Here is a 7,751-nt window from a genome sequence, read left to right on the forward strand (position 1 = left end):
CGTATACTGAAATAATCGAAAATGAATGTCAATCTTATGGTTTTGTTCTGTTTGTTATTTGATTGTTCCCCGCCACTCCCCTCACCCCGTCCATACTGAAAATAAATTTCTTTTTGTTTTTCGTTCTTATCCTTGTTCGTTTATTTTAGTTATCTGTTTGTTTTTTAGTTTTCATTTATGTTAAATATATTATACTTTCTTGTTTTTTTAATTATATAAAAGGATAAGGAATGCTTATAATAATTTTATTCGATCGAAAGTTTGAACATTAATTATGCAAATAGATATATTTCTATTGTTTGTTTTGTTTTTTTTTTCTTCAAAAATTGTATCACGAGTAATGAAATAAAATTGTGTTTGATTATTGTATGCTTTAAAAGTTGATTTTTTCTTTTTGTTAATTAAATCATGATCTATCTATAAGTTATCTCGAAATATATACTTTTATATATATTTTGTCCCAAGGATTTTTATACCTGAATCAAAAACCGGTCGAAGGTGACCGGTTAAAAATTGCAACTCTTCTTTATATCCGATTCGCGGAATGATTCATCATCGTTGTTCGTTCTTTCGATGTTCACGAATGAGCAGCGACACTTTTCGTAGGCGTAAGATATGTACACTCGAAAATAAAAATAAAATTGACAGGTTGTACGTGCGCGAACACTCCCGAATATATTTGGTCAAATTAAAAAACAAAAAAACAAAAAGAAGCCCAAAAGAAAGATTTTATTGACAGCAGCAAGAATTGTCATACACGTGACAAATTTCAATGCTTGGTTAAAAACGGTTCAATACCGTCACGCTAGTTTGATACCGAAACACGTGTTTCATACAAAATTACGTAACACCGAGTTCTCGTTGTATTTTTTTTTTTCTATTCGGTTCGATATAACGGAATCACTGAAATCGATCCTTATTGTTACTTTTTAATTCGTATAATATACGAAAAAAAAGAGCTTATTTTAAAATTCGACCTATTTAAAATCAATACGAAATAATGAAATAATTGATTAAATTGATAATACGATTGTGAATTCGTACGATTTAATGTAATTGATTATTTTAGATTGATACTTATTCAAATTGATTTTGTCAATGTAACATTGCATCTAACGTGAACAACGTGCTTACGAAAAATGTAGATTTTTTTTTCCAAATGTCTATTATTATTGGTCCAATTTGAGGAATTTGAGTAAACTGAACTGTTACATAGATTTATTGTTCTCGTAGGTGACCGTTCCTTTTACAGACAGTCGTTCATAGTCGATTTGAATTGAGCGTGTTAGCTTTGCAAGGAAAGTCAGATGTGGATCCAACAACAGCCGAGTTAGTTGCGAACATCCGGTCACGGTAATAGCCTTTGAACTATAATTCGTCCGCTCCTACCGATCATCGCTATAGTTTCTCTCTCTCACTTTATTCATCTCACTCTTTTTATGAAGAATTTCGAACGATTTCGAGTATCAATTCATTTTAATCGTCAAAATAAATCTCAGAAAAGATTTGCAATGTTTTCTTTGTTTTTCTTTTCAAACGAAATACTTATGCGATTATCAAAATAAATTAGAAAAATCAACGATTGTTATTAAAATAAAATTAATTGGATAAAATGAATCGAATTACGTTTGATGTAAATTGGAAAAAAGAATATTGTGTTTGTTTAACAAAAATAGAACGATTTTTTTTGCGATCATAAAAAGGTAATAACTTTGACGAATATTTGAACACAAAAATAATACGCGTCGATACAAATAAGATAATTTTGGATAAATTGAGTTTGATATTAAGTGAACGTTTTAAACAAATTTTCCGTACGAATGATATTATACGTTAAAAAGTTACTCACGTGTTTCGAAAATGTTCCTTTTCGTAGACAATTTTCTTAACGTTCGTGAGAAAAGAATCACTATTATAACACTCGTGTTTAGAATCAAGCGTAGGTAGAGTCGTTCTTAAAGCAATTTTTCCTAAAGACTTTCTCTCTCAAGGCCCAACTAAACGTATCTTCTTCTTTTTCTTTTTTTTTCCTTATCGTCCGAAAGGGAGAGGAAGAGTGCAACGATCAAAGTCAAAGAACCAAACTTTCTATTGGAGCATCAACAATAAAAACCGAATTCTTATTTTTTCGTCCGACACGATTATACATTTAATTCTTCTGTTTCGAATAATTCCAAAGGTCTGATTGCTATTGTACACGCGTATTTTCGATTAAACTAATCTTGAACAACTCTACTATTATCTTTTTCGATATCAGACCAAGTTGTCTCCTTTTTTCTTTTATGACTGACCTCACAGATTGAGTCCAACAAAGATAATTTCTAGATAATAAAGTAGACCTAAATTCGACGTTTAAAGTTTGAAATAACGTTTGACAATTACACATACTTAATTTATAATTATTAAATTAAAATCTATTGTACGAAATTATTAAATATATATACAAGATTTATAAAACGTGTTAATTATAAAGAAGCTGTGTCACGATGCATATTGACAGAACTTAACAATAAAAGACAATTTAATGAAATACATTTTTGAAGTATTTGTGCATTTGTGCATGTATCAGATGACCTAAGAATAAGCAAATGAATGAATTATAATTAATACTGGAACAACACGATAATGAACAAGTTATTTAACATTATAAGAGATAATAACGATCCTTTCTAATCTTTCTTCAATTGATACCTTATTAAATATTTGTCTTTACGAAAATTTATCATCCAGGAATCGAAATTTTAAGTTAAACAAAAAAAATAGTCTAAATGTTCTACTGGTAAAAAAGATTTCTTGATAAAATAAGAGAGAAGGTGGGAGCAATGACCTTGGTGGTTTGCAGAATAGACTCGGATAACGGATGACGGGGTTCTGAATAGTTGAACCGACTGCATCCAAGCTTCTGAGTTTCCTATGCATGACTAGAAGACGACCAAGGTCACGACATTAGCAACGAGGAAGAATCGGCAATAAGATTTTTTGATTATTTTAGTGATTCTTAAATTGAAATTTAATTGTAATCAATGTGAGTGTCTGAATAGTGTGAATAAATTGTGGACAAAATAAAATTGTAATAGAAGAAATGTAATACAGTTGTAGGCAGAAAATGGGTATGTGTTGCAAACAATTTTTGAAATTATACTTTTGTAAAATTGTCAGATTATGCTTCTGCAGCATTTTTAACATTTCAAAATAACTCGTACAAAATTGTAATGAATTAATAAATAAAGAAAAACGCCAAACTATATGAGCAAAATAATTTGTTGTTTATGCAGTTTCACACACACATACACACACATTTAATAAATTTAATTCAATTATCTTGATTTAAGTTAATCCTATAGAATATATAAAGTATTTCACATTTTAGATCTCATTTCTCTAGAACCAAACGTCTATCAATTTCTCTTCACGTTAATTTATTTTACATAATCGAGCTTTACGCTTGATTCAACTCGATTTTCACGTCTATCACATAATCTGTTCAATCGGATAATGATTGGTTCTTCATGGTGATAAAATAATAACCGCAAAATTTATTATTACGAATGTCATTATTTTATCATCTTCATCATCATCATCATCATCATCATCATTATCACGAAATCGTGGGTCATCGAACTATACATTAGAAGGAAGTTGATATAATAATGTCTTTTATAAAATAATACTTTTTCTTTTCCGATTGTTCGAGAAAAACTCTACAAAAAAATAATAAAATAGTAGGATTGATTTCTCGTTAGAAAGCTACGACTATGGATTTTTTTTGTTTTTATCAACGAAAATCACTTAACGTTTAACAGAAACGTAAGTCTTACCTTATCGTTATCTTGTCTTTTCTTTTATTCATTTTACATCATCGAAGATCATCTAACGTATTTAAAAAATAAAAAAAGTATTTGTACAATTCGATAAATATTTCCGAACATATTGAACGATAATTTAGATTAATATATGCATTTGTAAGATTATTATATTAATTAATAATATAAATAAATTATATATTATATATATATATATATATTATTTAACTATAATAAATAAATAATGACATATGTGTGTGTGTGTGTGTGTGTGTGTGTGGATCACATTCGTCGAGATAAAAGATATATTATATAATTACTGATAGATAATTTCATCTTCTATTTTTTCTTTGTTATCTCTTTGATTATTATTTACTCTGAGTACAAATATTTAATAAATGTGAAAGAGTTTTCAAGATACACCGTATAAAGATGAATTATTCAAAGTGCATACAACTTGCAAGTACCTTTTGAAATAGACATAAAATTTCACAATCAAGGACGAATATTTCAATTCATTTCATTGAAATAACAAAAAGATATCATTCGTCGAATATTAAAGCCGATCGATTAACTTGCAAATTTTTGCCAATACTTATGATTATTTTATGGTATTCTATAATTAATCGAAAAATATATTATATACCAAGAAAATCGTCATTCAATAAGATAGAAATGATAATGAATAGTTTCGATTAGATACATTGCATTATCGTATAGAACGAATATACATGGTGTCCAAATAAAAAGTATTCATTTTGGATTATTATAAAAAAAAAAAACTACCGCACTGCAATTGATCGTAGAAATCATAAAAAATGACTACATACGAAAAAAAAGTGTTTATTGAAAACAATGAAACCCCTTCATTCCATGCAATTTCAGTATAGTAATTTTGAAACAAATATTTTGTTGATCAAGAGATCGAATAGCTCGCCAGGTCGCCTGGTCTCACACACCCTTTGCATTTTTTTCTATGGGCATATTTAAAATTCAGAATATATGCCACCCAACCGGTTTTAATAGAAGAACTTCGGCAGTGCATAGTCGAAGAAAGTCGTCGGATTACACCGGAAGTACTGCAAAATATTTCATGTATCACTGAATGAAGATTTTATTAATGCATGTAGATCAGTGTTACACATTTTGAAAAGATTTATTGAAATGAACATTTCATATCGAAATTTAATATGCATTTTAATGTATCTAAAAGTTTTTTTTTTTTTACTGTGAAACAAAATTGACTCGTGGAAAAAGGAACTTAACGTTTCATCATTAGATTTTATAATAATTCTGATAGAAATTTTTCGTTGGAATACCTTGTACATCTACACGTGTGTGTATATATAAATCGAGGAAACGCGAATACACTTGAACATGCATAAGTAAAGAACGTTGAAAGTAAATGCGTGAGCGTGTACAATTATTTACGGAAGTAGCAAAAGAAGCTCCATGCCATTCACCTGATTTCGTTCAAGACTTCGCTCTCAAACCTTTCTCCAACTTCTCTTTTCTCGAAACTTCATGGTACAGATTCACGCATTAATTTATGCAGTATCATTAGTTTCGCGTTAGAAAAAATACCTAGATATATCTCACAATAAAAACATTATAAGAATAAATATAAAAAACACTTTGTATTATTTGAACTATTTTGTTATCTAAAAAAAAGAATGTGATACTTTTGTTCGTTGCATCGATAAAAAGGTAACATACCGATTTCTCCATTGGAGAAAACAATTTTTCCGTTAACGAAATCAAATCTATTGTTCGTTTTACTATTCCTACGTAAATAGCTCAAATTATTACCAAGTATGAAAACTCGTATTAAACGTTTTCTTACCTCGAAAGATTCGATTGGCCATCGGAGAATCGAAAAAAGGGGGTCGGATCTGCATTAATCCGAATATGTTCTTCCTTTGATGTCGAAACGATCTTGCTGCCGGTGTCCTTAGGCGTCATTTTTTTGTTTGTATCCTTTCCCGCCAATTTTCTTCGTTAACGAACGTTGTTGATATCGCGTTGATCATGCAAGACGTACGAGTTGTATTCTTATACGAGATATTTTATATATATATCTATGCGTATCTCGTATTACCCTCCTTTCCAGCAGCAACAACTATCACCGTCATTAGGATTTCACATAGAGAAACGAAAGACACGCACGTCGACTCTTACGTCTCGCGTTAATATTGGAAACTACTGGGACGAACATTGGCGGATGCTGCATGATCGAGATCTGAATGCTAGACGGTTTCAAATTATTTTGTTTTGTTTTTTTTTTTTATTTTATTTTCTCTTACAACGTGTCACGTGTTTATACGTCATAAATTATTATCTGCGCACAAATGTTGTTTATATTTGAAACGTTATTATTTCGTATATTTCGATTTACCACACATACATTGAACGTATATTTTAATATTTAATCTGAATTCTCGAAGAAAATGAAATACAATGCAATTTTGAAATAATCTACAGAGTTTCCTGTTTTACCGATGGTTCGTTGGATGGTTCGTAGATCGTAGCGCCGATGCTAATGAGAGATTTAAAATGGTAAATATTAATAAATTACGTATGTATAGAAGTAAATATAAAAACTATTTTCATCATTTTTTAATTATTTAATTAAATGATGATTAAAAGATGACAATTAGCTTGATATTAATTGCATTTTGTATTAACATTTTTAAATAATACATTCAATCGCAAGTTGTATTGATAATCCAAGTTTCACCACGAGTTCACCCAAGTTGCAGCGAACGAAGACCTTTTTAATAAAATTAACAAATCCATTTAAATATATTTCTTTTATTTCATTAAAAATTAAAATATATATTTACAAAGATATGATGTATACTATACATTTATCTATTATATTTCAGTGATAATTTTGAATTCGATTTTTTATCTAAAAAAAAAATATTAATTTCTTAAAGTTAATTGATTAGCACTTTTGATTCTTTTGTTTTATTTGACACAGCATTCTTAAGTGATTTATTTCTTAAAGTTTTGGATTTATTTTTCATTTTCATTTAAATAATATTTTAGAATAAATCTTTACACGCGGACGAAATAAATGAGTAACTTTACTTTACACGATGCTAACGACATCTGAATCTACCAACTAATACGACGGTTTCTGATTGGCTAATTGAAATGTGGGAAATTCAACAGCATTATTCCTTCACATTTTCATATTGTCGAACGAGTTTATTACATTTCTGAAAATCCATCAAAGCTCCTTGAAAATAAATATATGTTTTATATTTAAATAGGCACAATGCACCAATAGAAATAGTTTGATATGTGAGATTAAATTGAATGAGATATTAATTAGGAAGTTAAAAGAAACTAATTACATTTATAATGTTTATAGTAAGCGGTCTTTGGCTAGATTTTACTTGCAATGGAATGTATAACATATAAAATATGTTAAACATTATACTGAAAGTAAAATACCATTGCCTAGGTCTAACCACGAGGAGGTAACCGCTTCTGAAGACCCGGGATGTGCATCCTGAAGATGTCCCCATCCGAATTAAATTGAAACCAAAGAAAATGAGATGAAAATGATCACCCCGTGAATGATTTTTAATGAGCCCCACTCTTATGCCCCATCCTAAGAGTTTTATTCGGAAAATCCTTACAATTACTATCGATAATGAAGAGAAAAATGGAAAACCAAATAAAAAAATGATAAAAGAGTAGCAAAACATGAATGGAATCGAAGTAACATGTAACCCGTGAACAAATAAAATACATTAAATATAAATGTCACACGCGTGTAATGTGCTAAGGGGAGAAGAATAAATAGATTAAAATTATACATGTAATTATACATTTAATTATACAAATAATTATCTTACACTATCCTTTATTATAACTAAGTCCTCGTGCTGTCCTGGTGTGGTCCTCGTGCTGTCCTGGTTTGGTCCTCGTGCTGTC

Source organism: Polistes fuscatus, unplaced genomic scaffold, assembly GCF_010416935.1.
Source record: "Polistes fuscatus isolate 324 unplaced genomic scaffold, CU_Pfus_HIC Scaffold2, whole genome shotgun sequence".
NCBI lineage: Eukaryota > Metazoa > Arthropoda > Insecta > Hymenoptera > Vespidae > Polistes > Polistes fuscatus.